Source organism: Columba livia, chromosome 20, assembly GCF_036013475.1.
Source record: "Columba livia isolate bColLiv1 breed racing homer chromosome 20, bColLiv1.pat.W.v2, whole genome shotgun sequence".
Taxonomy (NCBI): Eukaryota; Metazoa; Chordata; class Aves; order Columbiformes; family Columbidae; genus Columba; species Columba livia.
In genome coordinates, this window is record NC_088621.1 from 8,336,154 (window position 1) to 8,356,034 (window position 19,881).

The following is a 19,881-nucleotide window of genomic DNA, read 5'->3' on the forward strand; positions in this document are numbered from 1 at the left end:
ATGCCACCACCGTCGAGCCATTGAAGCTACAATCAAGTACGTCTTAGTACAAGCAGCTGCCTCAGTACTACTTGTATTCTCAAGCATATCCCATGCTTGAGCCACTGGACAATGAGATATCACACAACTAACTCAGCCAACATCACATCTCCTGCTAATGATAGCAATCGCAATACAACTAGGACTAGTGCCGTTCCACTTTAGATTTCCAGAAGTACTCCAAGGCTCATTCCTAATCACTGCATTACTACCTTTATCTACAGGCAGTCCCCCTGGAGTTAACTAATTTCTGCACATGAGACACACTCAGGCCACTGAGTTGAGAACTCGCTTCACGCCGCGTTGTGTCCCAGTTCATTTTCCTATCGCTGCCTTACACCAGCAGCGGCTGGGAGAGCAGTCGGGGTGATGCGAAGAGCAAAATGCACAAACAAGGCATTTCTTTGTAAGAGAGCAAGAAAACAGTAGCCGCTCCAGACAGACCAGCATTTGCTGACATCTGTTACCATAATGAGTGGATAGTTTGAGCAATATCATTTCCGAACTATGAAATGGTAGGATGAAAAAAACTCTCAGACCACTTCATGGGTGAGAAGAAACTGATTTCTGCTCATAAAAACACTCTGCTGAAGGAGGAGGTGGCAGGAGCCTTGGACCAAAGCACCGCAGCAGAGCTCTGACCCACACCTGATGCTAGAGAGGGACCGGTGACCCTCTCTGTCGTCCTAAACGCAGCCGTTGGGACCAACAAACCATGGTTTAAATACACTGGGAACCCTTACTCATCTCATATGAAGTATCAGTTACTGGTGAAGGATGCGGCTGATGCAAGAAAACCTACAGCCACACCACTTCCCATCAGCAATGTTTTTATACGCTTGGTTTGGAAGAACAACTGTCAGGTACAAACTGGCCTCATCCCGCTGATTTCAAAGCAAGTAATTCTCTGTGTCACCGGGGACTGACCTGCGGTACTTCGGAGGGATGCTCTTCCCCAGGCGGATGAGTATTTGCACAATCAATAAAATGCACACATTCTGCCCTATAACAGGGTCAACAGCTGAAACAGATATTAAGTTAGAAGTCACTCCCACGACAACATGGAAAGGATTAAAACACTGTTCTTCTTATCCCTGTATTCTGTTCCTTCTCTCATCACAGCAGGTGACGAACCTTCAGAGCCCAAAGCAGCAATAAATAAATAAAGATGCTAAGGCCAAAGGTCAGTGAGATTCTGGCTTTATAAATTCACAATATCGATAGCGTTGCCCTTGAGCACCAGTCCAGCAGTTAGGAGAGATGGGTTTCATACCCAACAGCTACAGAAACTTCCTCTGAACTTCACACACCAATCTTTACAGTGAGCAGAAATAAAAGACCTTTATTAAAAGGAGAAGTTACAACGTAGGACTCTGAGTAAATACAAATCCATGATACAATGCCTGTGACAGCAGGTTCATTTACAACATCCGTTTCTTTTGATCGTAATCTGTATATTCAAACAAAATTGCTGGTTCCTAAAAAAACCAAAATAAGACAGAGTTCCCTTTAGATCCTCTGTATTTGTTGTAGTCTGTTGTGAAATGCCACTATATTATTTTTTTCAGAAATAAACCCTAATGAATCAAAATGGAGATCTTCCCATGTGCAACCGCCCTGACCCGCTACAGCACCACTGCACTATTGGCCAGCACTAAAACACTATCCTGGCTTATTTAAGATGCTAAACCTATGAATTCAACACTTCTAGATTAATACCAAAACATCCCACATTTAAAGTGCTACATTTTTTGTGCTATTAATAAAAGACTGTTTATTCATAGGATACAAATACGTTTTACGTTATTTCCCCTCACACATCACTTGGTTGTTACAAATTTCTTGTCTCTTTTCAGAGCACAACTTGCTTCTGTTCCACACTGATTTGAAGGATATGGAAGTCACAGGACATGCTTGAGATATAAGGTAGAATAAATTGGAAACCTATGGATATTTCCTCCAGATTTCCTAAAGATCACACATGCAAAAGGCCCAATGTACATTCAAACATGCAACTCTGGAGACAATGCCTCAATAACTTTGTTAGGGATATACAGCAAACGTTACCTCTGCTCCTATCAAATGACCCCCACATTAAACCTCTCATCTTTAATTAATCTAAGACAATATGGGCATGGCAAATTATTCCTATACACATTGTAAAGGCATGTTCCCAAATCCTAACATGTGACAGCTCCACCGCATGTTCCAAACTTAACTGAGCCACAAGACAAACTCTTTCAACAAAATTACCACTAACATATGGGCATCTCTGCTATTGTAACGTTTCTAATTAGGATTGTATAAGTTACACATGTTGAAAGAGTTTGCAAATATGTTTTGTGGTTGACAGTTAAGCTCAGTATTTAAAGTAATGTGAACTTTGTATGTTTACATTACATTTTCTGTAACAAATACATCATGTGCATAAAAACGTACATATGTGCACGTAAACATGCGCACACGCTATTTTGTTTCAGTAAAATAAACATAAAACAGGTGTCAAAAAGAGGAAAACTCATAACCGGAATAAATTCAACAAAAATGTATTTCCAATGCACTTCTGCTCAGCTATTGGCTTCTGAAGACGGGACTGAGAAGTATTTCTACTTTCTTACTAAAATGCTCTCTTCATTGGATATAAGTCATCTTGTATACGCTACTTAAAATATGTACTTAACTTCTTCAAGAAGTTATCTGTATACCGATCTATCCACACATAATATTTGCAGCCACAAGCATGGTATAACCAACTCAAAGACAGAAAATATAATTAAATATGTTAAAATCTTGGAACGTTCCAGCAGAAAAGCTGCTGGAGTAGAGATGTAGAAAGGCAGAATACCAACACCACACAGGTAAAGAACAAAAGTCAATCCTTTACAAGTCCAAAGCCCCAGGCAATTAAATTTATTCTAAAACCTTATCCAAATACGCCAGGCATGAAGATGCTGTCTGTGAATTGCAAACAGGGCTCTGGAACTCTGCTTTCAAAATCATTATTTTATTAGATGTGTGTACATCTTCCTTTTGATTTGCAAGAGCCTTACGAGATGTAAGAGGAGGACACAGATGCATTTAATTGCTAATGATACTGTGCTACGTTTCATTAGCATATCAAGGTAGAAGAGCATTACAACCCTTTCAAAGCTTTAAAATCCACTTTTCATGTAAACACATTACTGTCCGAGTTTCGCTTTTGAGTCTTTTGTCTCATGGTCTACCCTGGAGTTCAAAGTAGTAAAACAACAAGATATTTCAATATTAAGATAGCTCGTGACTCTGCCTTGAAGCAAAAGCAATAGCAAAGCACCATCCGCGCTTCAATCTTTATCCATGAAACACCAACGGCCCCGGAGCACAACTCAGCCATGTAATACACCACAGTCCTGCACAAACAGCCCTTTACTGCAGTCGGGCATCTTAAAAATGGATGGAAATGGTTGTCGTAGAATCACAGCATCAATCTGGCTGGAAGAGATAATTCTATGATCATTGAGTCCAACCATAACATGTGCCTAAGAGCCTCATCTGCATGTCTGTCCAGCCCTCCAGGGATGGTGACTCCAGCACTGCCCTGGGCAGCCTGTTCCAACGCCCCACAGCCCTTTGGGGAAGAAATTGTTCCCCACATCCAACCTCACCCGGTGCAACTTGAGGCCGTTTCCTCTGCTCCTGGCGCTTGTTCCTGGGGAGCAGAGCCCGACCCCCCTGGCTCCAAGCTCCTTTCAGGCAGTTCAGAGATCAGAAGGTCTCCCCTCAGCTCCTGTTCTCCAGCTGAACCCCCAGCTCCCTCAGCCGCTCCATCACACTTGTGCTCCAGCCCCTCACCAGCTCCGTTCCCTTCTCACAACTCGCTCCAGCACCTCAAGGCCTTTCTTGGCGTGAGGAGCCCAAAACTGCACTTTCAGATGCAGAATCAACCCTTTGCTGTCCTGCCCTCCAGGTAGTAAAATTAAGTACTGACACACATTGGAATGCACCAAATTAACCCTGCCGGTCTACCTGGGAGACCTCCATTTCAATAGGCTGAAATGAAAAGCTCAATTTAACAAGTTAATTGTCAACCTCCCCGTTTTCAGCCCACCTACTCTATCAAATTTTATGTTATAAAATTAATTGCAACCAGATTTCACTGATGAGTAGTGATCTCAGATACTACACAGCTACAGAATCCTGAAAGGAAGTAGCAAGGCAGAGGAGAAGAGCACGAAGTGTATCCACAGTAAGACAGATTACAGCCTAAGCTTATTCCTTATGAGACACCAGAGAATCCAAGTGTGCAGAACGTCAGCCTGTGCTGGATGTGTGAGGACTCTGCTCCTCAGCACTGCAGGAGGAACAGGGCATAGTTATAGCAGGTTTACTAAAGCAAGATGTGCCCTCTACCAGCTTTGTGGCATTTCTCAAAATGATTGCAAATAAAAATGATAAAAACATTAATAGTCATCTCCTGCTACACTCTATGTAGCTAGTTACTCCACTACAGAAGACACATCATTTTTAACCTTCAGCTTTATCCATATTCATAATGTAGATGTTATAATTAGTGATATCCACCACTCCCATCCAGCCACATGGCAATGTTTCTACACTTCTTAGGCCATTAAAAAATAATCACGGCTGAATAATACATCAGTAAAGCTGATCACAGGCAAAACATAGTTTGTCAGTTCTCCTACTACTAATTTGCTATGACATTGTAAAGGCAGCAAAAACTGTGATATTACACAGTCTAGGACCCCAAAAAATTGTAGTTCCACATTACAGCTAGTCACTCTAAAGCTGGTGTTTGAGGTGGAGCCAATGGGGACGTAGCGTTGCTTCAGCAACGTACAGTAACACCCACAGGTGATTGTGAGGACGCTGAATGTGATGACGCTCCCTCTGCAAATTCACCTGCTCTTCTGCAAATAGGTCTCGATAGCCAAAGCGCTCAGGAGCTGCGGAGGAGGAGCAGGGACACCCCACAGCTGCCCGGGACTCCCCTCAGGGTGCTCAGACAGGCCCCAGACCCTGCAGATCTTCCAACACAAAACCTCTCCTCCATTCTTTTCTAGGAACAGGAAAGCAATTAACAGTGTTGATATCTACACTCCCATTGCTGGCCACGTGAGTTAGTGCCCAAGGGAAGAAGGGACAAGTGACACCTTCAGAAATGCCATTTCTGGTTCTCCAAGAAAGGCTTCTATCACTATCTCAGAAATTTTAGCAAATCTAGTGTTAACTAAAATCTTACTGGAAGCAGGAGAAGGATTCATCACTTGCTCCAAGCCAGTTAGAAACAAATCGAGCCCAAGCAGCCAGCAGAAAAGGGACAGAGGCAGCTCCACAGCTCTGCTTTTCTCTCACAGATTTTTCTCTTTTCAAATAGCAATGTAAAGCATGTTTGACTTTTAGCGAGTCACACCTTCAGCCTCCTGCCTGTCAATAAACATTCACACCTTCAATTCCAATTCTCCCATCAGACCCGTGTGAAGGCACCGCATGTTTTCAGATCCTCACGCGTGGAGCTGCTCTGCACAACCAACGCTGATAAACACAAGGGCTGCAACGTCTTTGTTATACTTTGGTGAGATGAAAGAATAAACCTGGGATATGGTGGAATTGTCAACCAATCCTGTAGCTGCCATTTGTATCTGTTTGCTTTTTCTTTTGCTTGTTCAGGTAGCAGGAAGCAGCCAGGGGTGACCAGGTGACATCTGGCTGATCAAAATGGGAACCTGTGACTTGCAGCGCTCCTGCAATGTCACGGAAAACAAAACAAAAAGCAAACTCTTCCCTAAATGAGCATTTTTTTTGCCAAAGGGAATAAAAAATAAAATCAAATCAATAAAATAAAGACCCCGCCGCCCCGCCCAGGCCCCGCGGGCAGGGCCGCTCCAGCGGGCCGCAGTGCGCCGCGCCGGCCGGCAGAGGGCGCCCCAGCCCCGCCGAGGAGCCGCCGCCGGGACCCCCGAACCCGCGCCCCCCCCACCCCAAACCCGCACTCTCTTGGGCATTTAAACCAAAGAAACCCCATCCCGAGCCGTGTACTGGTGTGACGGAGGAGGCGACAGGTGGGGAGGAGGAGCAGGTGGCACAGCAGGACAAGCAGAACCCAGGGCGCTGCACTGGGTCTGGGTACAACGGGAGCCCCCCCCGACGGGGGGACACACGGTGCCCGCAGTCCCAGCGCTGCTGCAAACACGGGGAGCTGGCACAAGGACGAGCAGGGGGGAAAACTGCTCCCCCTGCTCCAGGGGACAACCGGCAGAGGTGACAGCAGCAGGCTCAAAGCCACAGAAGCATTAAGGGCCCAGACCAGGTGTTTTCAGCTGACACCTCCTTTGAAAGTCTAGATTCTCAACCCCATTACCCCATTGAGATCTCCAAATTACAACCCTTAAAGATGTGGTTAATCAACACCGGCCAAAAAATCACAAAGCTGCGCAATGTCCGTATTCCTAGACTAGCAAAGCCCAGCTCAGGGGTGCCAGTTGTATCACTGATCAGGTTGGGATGTGGGAGAAAACATTTCACCTGCCTCACAAACTGGTTTGGAGTACAAAAGTCACCACAAAATGTTCCCGTGGAGATTACCTGGTGGCAGAGGAAACCGGCTGCAATTCATCATACTCAGGGACTTAATGTCAAAGGAAACAATTGCCCCAGCACAGTTACTACTGGAAATGCAGCCTCCCTGCTCCAAAACTCCACTGAAACCCTGCAGAGTGTTTTCATGAGCATGAGCGAGCTGCACGTTCACGTGAAAGAGCTAACGGCAATTTCCATAAGAGTTACAAAGTCTTGTGTAAAAATCAATAATTAAACTCTTTCTATCATAGAGAAAAGGGCTTTGGATAAAAAACCCAGCCACTGCTATTTACCTCCTTCTGACCCAACTTACCCCTGTTAGCACAGAATTTCAATCAGGACATTAGAAAATACTTTAAGCATTGAACTAATTCAAAATGATCAAAATATTGGAAATAATCAGGATTCTGGAGTGTAGTGGATGAAGAGAAATGTCAAATAACTGACCCCCCCGGCTCCCCACACACACCAACACAACTCTGCCCTCTCTCAGCAAAACCTTCCCAAATCCTTTAAGAACCACTCCTTTTTCTTAAAAAGCCTTTTTGGATAGAAAAGGAAAAACCCTTCTTCATTTCACCTAACAGGCTGTAGAAGTCCCAGTTCAAGGGTGAAAGGAAGGACAGAGAGAAAATTGCCTTTCCCCTCCCATCCAAGTCAAACATTTGAAATGTATTCAAAACAGCTTTTAATTGCAGCTTGTGTGTCGGTGCGGCCGTACGCACCGCAAGGCAGCGAGAAAGCCTTTAAGAGTTTCTCTCACTTCTGTGCTCACCCTACAACCAAACAGTAACTTAATGGGCAAAATGCTTAATGGGCAAAAGCTTCATCTTGCGTTTCACACATAAGGAAACCCAGCCAGGCCTGCCAAGTCCTGCAAGATTTTCTGTCAAAACTTGGACAAGCTGAAAAGTTTTACATTCTTTTCACTGGAAACCTTAAAGCAACTCAGACTTTTATTTTACTCGCAGCTCAAGTTTGAGAGTTTCATGACATTTGGCCAACCTGGCTTGAGTTTTCTGGTTGAGGTTTCGTTACGAAAACCTAATTCCAGAACAGCGTAATTAATACTTTTATTAATAGTATCTGTAGTAAAAGATCATACGACTTGGAGGAATTGCTCCAAGTGCATTTTGCTGCCCAGCAGACTGCATGTAGTCCAAAAAGGAGATCTGTCCTTTAATTCAACTAGCAAAAACAGCGTGCTAGCAATAAAGTGAAGGCCCTTGGAGACCCAAGTGCAGGGACCATTTCCCGAGCTGGCTTCAGGGTTGCTTGTTACACATATTACACTAGCAGCCCAACAGCAGACACCAAATAACCATCATAAATGGCAGTTTCTGTTCCCAGAATTACTTGCTCAGTGTGACACACAACAGTTTCGGTCGGAGGGGCCTTCGGGGGGTGACCTCACCCAAGCTGCACTGCAAGCAAGGCCAACCCTGCTTGGGGAGGTGTGGAAATCTCCGAGGATGCAGATCCCACAGCCTCTGGAGCGGGAGGCTTGAGAAAAGCATGGCAGCCCTGAGAAAAGCACCTGCAGGTCCTGATCTCACCAGCTTTACATTACTCTGTGCTCCTCCACACCAGCCTGTTGGCATCGTGACCCAACAGCCACCACGCTGCACCAGTCCGACAGACCGCAAATTTCTGGTTACAGATGCAAAATCTAGAAAAAGTTCTGGTGTCTGTCTCCCGTATTTTCTATTCTGTCCCAAATTAGACGCTTTGGAGTTTGAATATTACATGCAACCATTCATAAGCTGTGCCACCTTCCAAGTCCTGGTGGCACACAAAGTGCATGAATGCTTTGTGAAGGGGGAATTGCCAACGCTTTGCTGTTGGGGTAAGATTGTGTCAACCCTCTCAGCTGGATTTCAGTGGGACTAGTAGTGTGAGGAACTGTTACACATGCTTGTTCTGAGGCTCAAATGTTTTTATTAACATAAATGAGCAGAAGTTAGGTTAATAATCTGAACACACTGACAGATGTTCAACAAATACTTGGCATTGCTGCAGCCAGAACAAGAAAGAATTAAATGGTATCTTGGAGCAGCCTGCAGAGCAACACAACCCAAAGCAACAAAGCTCTTGTACCAGGTTAGACAAATATTGATGCAGAAAAGCCAGGCTCTCTGCTAGCACAGACCCAAGTTGGACCACAATACATCTCAGCATTGTGTACATAGCTGAAAATTTTGCAAATCGTGGCAAGAGATTGCACTTCCAGTGCAAGCAGATACCAGCACAGCTGCTTTTGTAACGCAAGGAAAGAAAGGGGGCGTCCACTTCTGTGCATTGGAAGAAATAAATTTAAGACATAACCTGATTTTTTGCTCTTGAATTCAAGTTCTGTTCAAGTTCAATCCAAGGGCAAGTTCTGGACACATCACTGGGCTCTTACTCCCTTCAAAATGTCATTATTCTATAAAGACACAGGATTAGTAAAACCAATAAATTTGGAGGGGAACTATGACGTGAAGCATTCTGATCAGATAAAGCTAAGAACTATTAAAGTCTCGTTCAACTGTTAACAGAAAAGCTCAGGGAACACCGTGTGTGAGAAGTTTCACCAGGAACTGTGTATGGCTGAGCTGGGCAGCCCTGATGTTCTCACCAATGGTTTCTGCAGAGCTCTGGGTAGATTTGGGTACCTATGTTGGAAAGCTTCACACAAATACATTGGTTTGGGTTTCTTTCTCTGTTTGCACTATTCACAAGTGTTAGGGAAGGAGTACAATGCAAAGCTTGTAAACAAGCTACAATGTAGGAGGAGCTACAGATCAGAACAATGTACCTGAAGATTTGCCTCTCCTACTGTGAGAGAGTATTCACAGCACCATTAGTCCAAACACTTCTGCATTCCCTCTCCCTTGTTTTTTCTAAGGGGCACCAGATCTGGAGATGCTGAAAACTTAGAATCCTATAGAAATGAGAAGCTGTGTGTTTTGTCCAGGTGATGTCTCAGTTCTCTTACCACCCACACGACCGCAACCCCAGTGGCTGAGCTTCCCTTCCTCAAGAGCAGTGGAAAAATCAGTAACCAGAAACAGATTGTGACTAAACGGCAACAGCCACAGTGGCAATGTAGACCCTAAATCCCACCAGTTTTACTAAGACTTTGACTTCCAAGTACTGTAAATCAGTTTGGCACTGGGACTTGGTTCACTGTGGTGCTGAGAAGGGTTTGGAAAATAAAGCCTGTATTTCCAAGAGAGTAAAACTGGGGCAACATAAAAGCCATGAAAGGGCTGATGGTGAATTATGCCCTGTGGGTTTCCTGATACGCATGTTGGAATTACTGACAGAGGAGAGGTTTCTTGGGATGCCACATGAATGCACCTTCAGCACTGTTTATCGATGTTCCTCAGCTCTTACCAAGACACGAGTGTCACTCAGAGGCACCGTATGTTTGTAACGCGTTACAGAAACATCATCTCTCCTTTAGAAGACTGTTTATACTCTGGACTTTCAGCTAAATAAGACAGTTTTTCATTCCATCGTAAGGCTTTAAACTGCATAACATCACTTTAAAACTATAAAAACCTGTGAGCGGGGAAGGGGCAAGAAAGGCCACAGCAGCGGTGAGACAAAGCTCAGGGCGACTTCGGACTTGGAACCGCTTTGTGTCAATAGCATCGTTTTACAAGTCAAATATTTTTCTTAAAGCGCTAATCCAATCTAAACAAGGGCTTGATTCTAAATTAAACAAACTCCACTTTTATTGGTATTAACTAAAATATGCAATGCTAATTGCAGCAGGCATGCACTAGCAGGAGCAGCTATGCAGACTCCGCTGTTCTCCAAGGCAAAGAAGGAACAACATTAACTTCAAACTCCTTTTTTCCAAAGAAAATGCCCTGTACAACAAAATCCACAGCAAGGCTTATTAAAAAAACAAAACAAATCAACCCCAAGATTTGCTACACATCAATGCCTTTAAAGAATCTTTTAAAAAAACCTTCCATTGCATCTCCACTTCTGATTCAATTTGCTGTCAAAGGTCATGAGCTAAAATATACAGTTTGTGCTAAAAGCAGGAAGCGGGGTAAGTAATTGAATAACATCAGGAAATGGAAGAATACTGCCATTTTCCTAATGGATATAGTACAAGGTTTACTCTCTCCAAATTGAATTCTAGGAGCTCCTGTAGTAAGGGGTTTATTTTTCTTCAGCTTGAATTTTAGCCTATGAGGTTTAAAGAAAAAATCTTCACGTAATCAAAGGGACAAAATTCCGCAGCAGCTTTATTTTCTAACAGACAAAGATGATCATTTCTGTAGGAAAAAGAAAACCCCCCATCAAGAGTGTTTTAAACAGAACTGCCATAGCAGGTCGGCTGTTTAATATACATGGGCTGGAAATAATTCTACTAAATCAGGTCTCTGAATTATTCATTAAAAACAGATTTTCGTGATTTAAATTAGGAAGATTGAGAATTACAAGGCCTGCATTGCTATTGATAGGTAAGGTCTCTTTCCCCCAGTGCAATGTTACCATCTCACATATTCTACTCCAGAAAATGTTTTCTGATGACTCGAAAATCATACACAAGATGCCACGGCACTTATTGCTTGTGGAAACAACACGCCCACCGGTACCTACTGCACAACAGTAATAGCGCACCAGCAATAATTGTATCAAAATCTATCATTATTATGAATAAGAGAGTTTGAGGGGGTTGTTTTCAGTATTTATTGCATACTAAAGCACAGGTTTATTTAAAACATTGGAAGCACAAGCCTTCATACTGAAAATAGCTTTCCAGCACTGGAAACGTAGCGATTCTGACAAAGAAACACAAGACCGCAATTTTTACTTCAAATCTTTCAAAAGCATTTTGTAACTATACACCTCCCACCCTCCCCCTCTGTGTATTATTACTGATTTATAAATACAATGCTACTAATGAGCTAAAGGTTTTAGATCGTTTCCTGACAAGTCCCCTCCGGTCACTGAACACAGCGCTGGTTCTTGACAAACTCCACAGTCAGCTGTAACGGTGCTCTGTACTGGAAATTATTAACATTCATTTATCACACAGGTACCGAAGCTCTCCAAACGCCGCACAAATTGTTTGATTAAACCTTTACGCCTTGGTTAGGAATCGGTAGACAAGCTCTTTATCATTAAACAGGTTTTACCTACAGGATGAACATGGGGAAACGAGGCCGCGACTTGCACACCCACAGCTGGAGGCACAACAGGTATGGAAACCCAACTCATTTTCCAATCGCAAGGAGCAGTCCTCAGCACATAGTTCCCTTTTATCAAGAGAAGTGAAGACAACTAAGACCAACCCCTGCAAGCTGAGAGCAGCGTGCACCCAAATATAGCCTTTATTTGACAACACTAAGTCATCAGTACCTTGGCATTTCCTTTTTCAGAACCAATGCACAAAGCACTTGTCTGCATATTTCTTTATTTCCTTAAACATACCAGCTATTTTCCTTCACCTAGCAAGCCTTATTGAACAAGTTCTATAATTAACATCAAAGCAATTTGAAAGCTGCTTGACTTGCTAAAAACCGGTAAACAAGCAGGAAGCAATAAGGTGCTTTACAAGAGACGAACATGTGTTAGGGGGAGGGGAGACTACAAGCCATTAAACAGATTGGTTAGTAATTTTAACAGCATTTCCATTTTTATTAACCCTCTGCCTGCCTTGGGCACTTGATTTTTATTTTTCTTCATAAAAGTATGTAGCCGAACAAAAAAACCTCATCGGAGTAACATCTTTTCAGAAGGAAATGGCCAATATCAAAGAGTACCATGGCACATTTCACACACCAAACGTTAGCTGCCTCGTACGGCTAAGATAAAATCCACCTAAAACATTTTTATTAAAATACTGAGACAAAACCAATCTGAAATCTCTTAAAGTATTAAACACCAGTTGTCAGTTCTATACCCATTCTCAGCTTCGCTATTTTTATTAATTGAAGGACTTCTCCAGCCTTGGGAGACCGGGAAGGAGGCCTAGCAGGGGGAGCTGGGCCTAGGCCTGACTGCAGTTCATAAGCAAACTTGGGGTTTTCTCCCTGTTGTTCCTCTGCTCACACAGAAAAGAGCTGCGTGAGAGGCAACTCCCTTCTCCTTTAGCAGCCACATTTAAGCACATTGCTCTTCCCCCTCCTCCCCGTTGGAATACAGACTTTGTAGAGAAAATAATAGTAATAAACTAAAGTAACATAGCTCCAACACTTCAATTTTTTCACAACAGATTTGAGGATGAACTGCTGTGCTTCCAGTTAAAACACAGAGTTTAACCCTATAGGTCACAAGTATTAGCTTAGATTTAAGTTATTTGTGGAATACAACAACAAAAAAATAGTTTTGGAAGTGCTGGACGGTTTCTTTTATTTCAAAATGGTCACTTCATTATATTGTCTACAATGTTATAAAGCTATAAGCTACTATAATATAATATTAATAATGTAGTACCATGTAGTACCATGTAATATAAGCTACAGCTTAATCTGTCTCCAAGCAGCCTCAGTCAAAATTATTTGTTTTCTTAGTTCCTTATTGATAACATGCTTAGGAATTTTTAAGACAGCAATTGATTGCGTCGTGCATTTAAGGTATGGTTCACTTCCCCAAACTGCCCCTTTAGTAATCATTTAAGTTTTCAATTACAGTAGGGTGCCAACATTAAAAGAAAAAAGAAACCTGGGAGACGACAACTACTCTGTGCACAGTAATTTCTTTTACTATCTTTCTCAAGCTATCTAAGTGATTAACGTAATTAGGGTAACCCAGTAGCCACTGCTTTTAATCTGGTTTTGAGTTTGGAATTGGCTGGGAGGTTGTTCCCCCGGCTGCAGTGAGCGGTGCACACAGGGGCACCTTCTCCCCACTGCGTCACCTGAGCTGGTGACAGGGGGTGACATCTCTCTGGCAACCCCGCTTCACAGCTGCACAAACCAGAGCCAAACCACCGGGTGGGATGCAGCAGGGCAGATCAGAAAACAGCGGCAAAATTTGCATTAGAAATAAAAACATGCCAACATTGCTCATTTTCTTACAAGCCTGATCAGCTGCGAAAGTAGAACCCTCCTGCGCATCCCAAGTGCTTCCAGCTCACACCATCAGCTTCACAGAAACGTGGGAGATGTTAATATGTCACCATTTATTCCTGTTTCTAGGTGTGACCCAAGTTCTTCCACTCTCTGCCTTGGCTGTACAAGCTCTACCACTGAGAAGTAACACATCATGATAATGACACTGCTCAGCAAACCAGGTATGAACACCCACGTTTGAGTCCTGGTTAAATAACAATCCATACTGCCAAACAGCCGATATTTTAGCCAGAGTGGTCAAACACCAGTTTGTAACCAGGTTTTAAGCTTATATTCTTCTGTGTCTCTGTGCTGACACCAGAGCCTGAAGCTGCTGCCACCCATTAGATCCCAGAGGAGACTCCAAGCAGGGTGATCAACCTGGGGACACAGAAACAGGATCAAAACAGTAGTATATTACTAAACAATTATCATGGTACTGAGTCTAAGATATAGGCATTTTCTGCTTGGGATTCTATAAACAACACTTGGATAGAGTTAACCTTACCTTCGAGCATATATACTCACAGGACAGGGGCATGGCAAGCAAAAGGCCTTTTTCTTCCAATTTCCTCAGCCCTGCAAGTGCAGCTCTCCACGGGGAAGCCATTTTGAGTCCATGGGTTTCCCCAATATGTATTTTTAACCTATCTAGCAGGGATAACATCCTTAGTAATCCATTTGACTCATGATTACTATTTCAAACACAGGCTCATCCCCAGACGAAAAAAAGTGCTCTTTACATAGCAACGTATACAGAACAATAACACTGCCAGATGGTATAATACTGAACAGAATTAATTTCACACATGATGTTTTTAAGGTGTTAAAATATGTCACAGCTTCTGCTAATAAAACATCTTCCTCTTCCCTCCTCCTTTTAAGAAAACACAACGTTCCCACCAGCCCGTATTTTACATTATGTGTTTTCAATTCTGATAAGGGCAGCTGATTGCTTGCAAACCTAATTACAGTCAAATGAAAGTCTTTCAGAACCATCATTAGCAATTAGGACCTGCTGGATTTGCAGTGTATCATTTACAGAGGTATAATTCAATAGCTTATTGAAAAATTGCAGGTGAAACTGGTGATTATATGGGGGGAAACGCCTGCGACACGTCACTGCAGGCAGATCTTCACTAAAGTGGCAGCTTCTACGAGCGGCTGATCAATGAATGCAGGTGTTTGCACAGCTCCCCGCTCGCTCAGAAAACATTAACTGCATCCTGGCATCGCGCTTGGGCTCAGGAACGGCTCTGGATTTCACACTACGTGCCTGCTCGTGTGTGTGTTTTCCAGGAATCCAAAGGGCCTATTCAGGAACTTCATTAAACCTGTGGGGGATGCGCAGTGAAGAACAACAGGCACACGAAGCAACACATCATTTTTCAGTCCTTTCTATAAAGAACAACAAGCCTTTCTGTGCCCATTGAGCTCAATTATATATTATCAGGGCTCAGAAGTTGTCTGGATGCTGCCGAGCAGCTGGGTGCCTTCCCAGATGACACACTGGATATGGTGACTGCGGGTTAAGTGCAGCTGGAGATTTCTGCGGCCTCTGATCAGAAGCAAACAGCAGTTGAGAATCACAAAACGCTTGTAATTCAAGCACTGTTTGTCACCAGCGGCGGCTTCTGAGAGGGAAACGAGAGGGGCAGCTGAATAGCAGCCCAGCTTCCAGACACGCGTTCCCTCACACATACAGAAATGCACACACTGTGCATGCGGGCAAAATAAAGCGCGGCTCCCTTTCAAGGATGAAATTACCAACTGGCCAGCACAGAGCACTCAATGTTTTAACAGCACAATGGTAGAATAGATAACACCGAGCTGGACAGTAGCAGACAGAGACAACATTAACTCACACAACAGGCCCCTCTCTGGGCACATCCTCCATACGCACATCCTGGTGCCACATTTACCCATCTGAAAAACCACCCGGCCCAGGCCAGGCCTGTGCACAGCCCCACCAATTCACCCCTTCCCTATAGACAGGCTCTTCCTTTGCCACCCTACAGGCTTCTCAAATCCCACATCTATCCATCTCCCTTTATCACACCAGCATTTTCTTCCATGTATCATTACATCTGTTCATGCTATGTATGTAACTTCAAAGCACAGTCCCTTTCTATACTTTCAGTGCTGCAATCTGATTTTTTTTTGTGTCCTACTTTGTTTTTCAAATTAAAAGCTGTTAATAGGGTGGATCGATAAATAAATCAATAAATCCAAACAAACGATGCTCACAATACCAACACACTGCAAAGTTTCATTAAAACAGTGCCCCCTCAAACTCCCGTTGCTTTGCGTTACTTGAGCCTTTTGGCATCACTTGCACGTACAGAACCAAGCTGTGTAGGCTGCAAAACAAACAGCAAACCTAGTCATTTCAAAGCGGTTGTGCTAGTATTTTGAAATAAATTTTAAAAAATAACCTCTCTCTTCACAACCAGAATGGAAAGTAACATCCATTATCTCAGTTTCCATTCCTGCATGGCGGTGTCCCTGCTGCCCCGCTGATGCTGCTCCAGAGGCGAGCAGGTTTGTGTCACGCTCCCTGAGTCGGTAGCAACGTTTCCTTTAAGTTCAGTGACTCAGGGCCAGACCTCCAACAGCGCCGAACTCGGCCAAACGCAGCCCGCACAGCTTGCAAACCCTCCCTGGTCCTCCGGAGCTGTTGGCACGGCCCAGGATCCTTCCTGACCCTCGGCAGTTTTGCAGGCACTGAAATTCACTGGCTGCCAGTGAAGCAATCCCAGCTCGCAGCAGCTATAGAAAAGGGGATTCAAGCCCTTATCACATGTATGCACGTTGTATGCAGTATTTCCTAGGTGTCTAACCTCACACTGCACAAATATATACAGGTTTTTTCCAATGCTGCGCACAGCTAGGAGTTGCGAGTCAAAGAAATGTAACAGTTCGCAGTGCTTGCGGATGATACTTGTAGCTGCTATTGCACTCCCAAAGCCCACCCACAATTTCATTTTCAATTAACAGCTCTTAGAAAAGCAGTAATGAAAGCAGTTGCTAAAGAGCACTCAGATGTCATTGAGAGACTGCAAACCCAAACTGTAAATAGCACATTGTAAATCGCTTGTCACCAGTCGGCTCTCCCTGGGATCACGCTGCCGGTGACAATCAAACCCATCTGCTCGGCTCCCCGACCAGTGTCACCGCAACCCGGAACGCCACCACCCACCTCCCGCTCTGCTCTCATTACCTGCCATGCACAGGCTTGTCTAAGAGCGTGCAAGAGCCATTCTGGACTGTAACGTGATAAAAATGCAGATCACACGATGGTTATTTCACCCTTCGCACCAGCAGTTTGCTGCACCAAAGCACACAAGCGCCTCTGCAAAGGGCAAGGGTGCCCTCAGTAAATCTGCAACAATTAGCAACGTTCACAAGTGACAATGACGGGGCATGACAGTGGCCGTCCAGATCAGCCATCAAAAGCTTTAGCAGTCTCAGATTTAAGATGTATAGATTAAGGGCGAGACTACCAAGGGGATCATGAACTTAATTCTGAGAAGGAAAATCTTCAATAAATTCCTCCCCTCCCCTTTAACTGATTCATGTAATGGACTACAAGGTTAAAACTAATAGTTTATAATGCTTGTAGTTGACTGCCAGAGTCAGGAGTGCATCTTTTTTTTGCTGTTCTTCCCATTTTTCCTTTATCTCATTAAAATTTACCTCCTAACTCCATCATGAACTCTCTTCTCTTTGTTCATTATCTGCCCCTTATTCATGGCCAGTTTGCCTCCTTCCTTGCACTCACATGATATCTGGGATTCAATATTCTGCAAGTGTCTCTCAAATACACATAACCCAGCTAATATACCACTTGCCCAGCACAGAGATGACTGGTTTAGAAGCAGTTGCCAAAGACAATCCTTTCCCACAAGAAGGTGTATTAATCGCCCAGCAGATAAAGAAAACGACGCAGGGATTGGTAGAGGTGGCAAGAGTCAGTGTCTCTTGCTCTAAAACACACACCCATTGAATAATGAGAAATGGTCCTTCCCCCTCGCCATGAAAATACTCTCAACACTCCTGCTGCAATAGAAAGTCGTTTCCCAGCATGTCCCATCCTCCTCGAACCCTGAGGAATGAAAACACAAAACTTTTTGCCACCCTTCCACTAGTTTAGAAATGTTCACTTTAAGATTTCCAAATGTTTTTTACAGGAAATAAAGAAAAGCACGCCATCACCAATTAGTGTAAAGGAAATTAAATGTAAAACACTGGAGAAATATTCCGATGAGTCTTATGTTTGCTTAATGCCAACTAAAAGTTCCTTGAGGCACTTAATAAGTACATTTATAAAAGCTCACAAAGCAGAGTTCAAAAGTCTTCTCACTAGTAAAATATGAGCCTTAATTAACCTACAGTTTCGCATTTTCTAGATTTCAATAAACCTGTAGGCATTTCAGCATAGCTGGATAAATACCTGCATGAATACTGCAAGGATTTTCTCAGAAAACTAATTAGCAGTCCTTCTAATAGCCGACTTCAACTAAATCTGTTTGACAAGGGAGCTTCATGCCGGAAATCCTGCATGGGAGAGTTTGTTCTAGCAAATCACACACTGCACAGGAAGGTCTATCAGACAGGACTCTTAACTACCGGTAGAACAACGAACAAGATCTTGAGGTATAAAACATTCCCCAACAGAGCCAGACTGCAGCCAAGGTCTCTTCCAGCATGGGAATGCAAGTGACAGCATCGACATTGCATCCTGCCATCCAGTTATAATATCCACATGTGACAAATCAGGATTCCTCTGTGGACAACAGGGGCAAGAGACATTTTTTACATATCAAATATATAGCACCAACAAGGCATGGTCACCATATACATCCATAATATTAAACTGGAATTAGGTTCAGACTTTTCCACTCATCAAGCGGACAACACCAGTATGCCCAGTTGGTGGTTTGTGGCCATTTGGGATGACAACTCCGCCGCCCATCAAGAGCCCAGGAATTCCATGGGGACGCAAACCCAAGCCAAGGGTCACTCCAGGAGGAAAAGTGCTACATGAGCAGAGAAAAACACCCTCACAACTTGTAATCCTCCTCCTTTTTTCAAGGTTTTCACTGTTGGTCTTGAAAGAAGACAGAAAACGCTCACAAGAAATACTACATATAAAGGTTGTGGGTATGTCTTTGCAAATAACTTCATAGTCTTTTCCATGACATATTTTTCCACATCTAAGTGCCAAAGCCACTTGGATTTGTCAGCACCTAAACTGTTCATGAGACTGAAATGTTTGTATCTAAGGAGCTATACCCCTAACCAAATGTGTTAAATTTCTATTGAACAAGATATTTTATTCCCTCTCAGCCTTATCCCTTTGGAATTAAGCAGAGTACTCACATTTATCAGCTAAAAACAAAACCATTTTCCATGACATCTGTCAACTCAATACCTTCCAAGACAGTGCATATTTATTTTTACAAACATAACCTCACAAACAACCTCCCTGAGCAGAAAGGCTGATTCCTTTGCTGCTGAAGTACCGGGCAGAAAGGTTTCACCTGGCAGAAGGTTGTGCCGGGGAATCAAACAGTGCCAAAGTCAGCTTTTACAAGGGCCAGTTCCGATTGCACAGAGCACACACATTTACCATTTGACATAGTAAACATGAAGAGGGTGAAAACCAGGTAGGTAGACACAGAAAACAGGCAAGGAAACGGCAGCCTTCAGTATCTACTTATAACCATTCCATCAGGTAACCTGGAGACTTTTCTCACCTCCCTTTGGCACATAAAATAAAATTAAATTAGTAGAAATACCTTTAACAGATGTGGTAGTGTAGAATAGGATTTTACAACTTGTTTGCTTTGCTGAAGCACTGGATAATCTCTTATTTTATTTCCACATACAGTATAGGCCTAAAAATAATGATGAAAACATTTTTTTTACCAGTTTCTGTAACTGTCAATATCAAAATTGAATGAAAATCAAGGTACTTGTCATCTTCAATGTTCCTTCCATTTCGCTGAGCTCACAAAATGACAAGCACTGAATTCTCACTGTTTCCTTAGTTTCTCTGCAAAACAACGTTTGGTTTGCACCCAACAAGGATGAAGACTAATTCAATGAAGATCAGTCATCTCCATTAGACATACACATTTTGGTTAAAGCGTCATTAGTATCACTCAAATTTCAGTCAAAGTGGAGCTCTTTGCTGTTACTT

At 43.3% G+C, this 19,881-nt stretch overlaps 1 protein-coding gene across 6 annotated transcripts in view; it reads right to left on the minus strand.

The window, feature by feature from the left end:
- Nucleotides 1-19,881, minus strand: part of AUTS2 (activator of transcription and developmental regulator AUTS2) — a 716,369-nt gene that overhangs the window by 504,747 nt on the left and 191,741 nt on the right. The gene's annotated exons all lie outside the window — the stretch shown is intronic.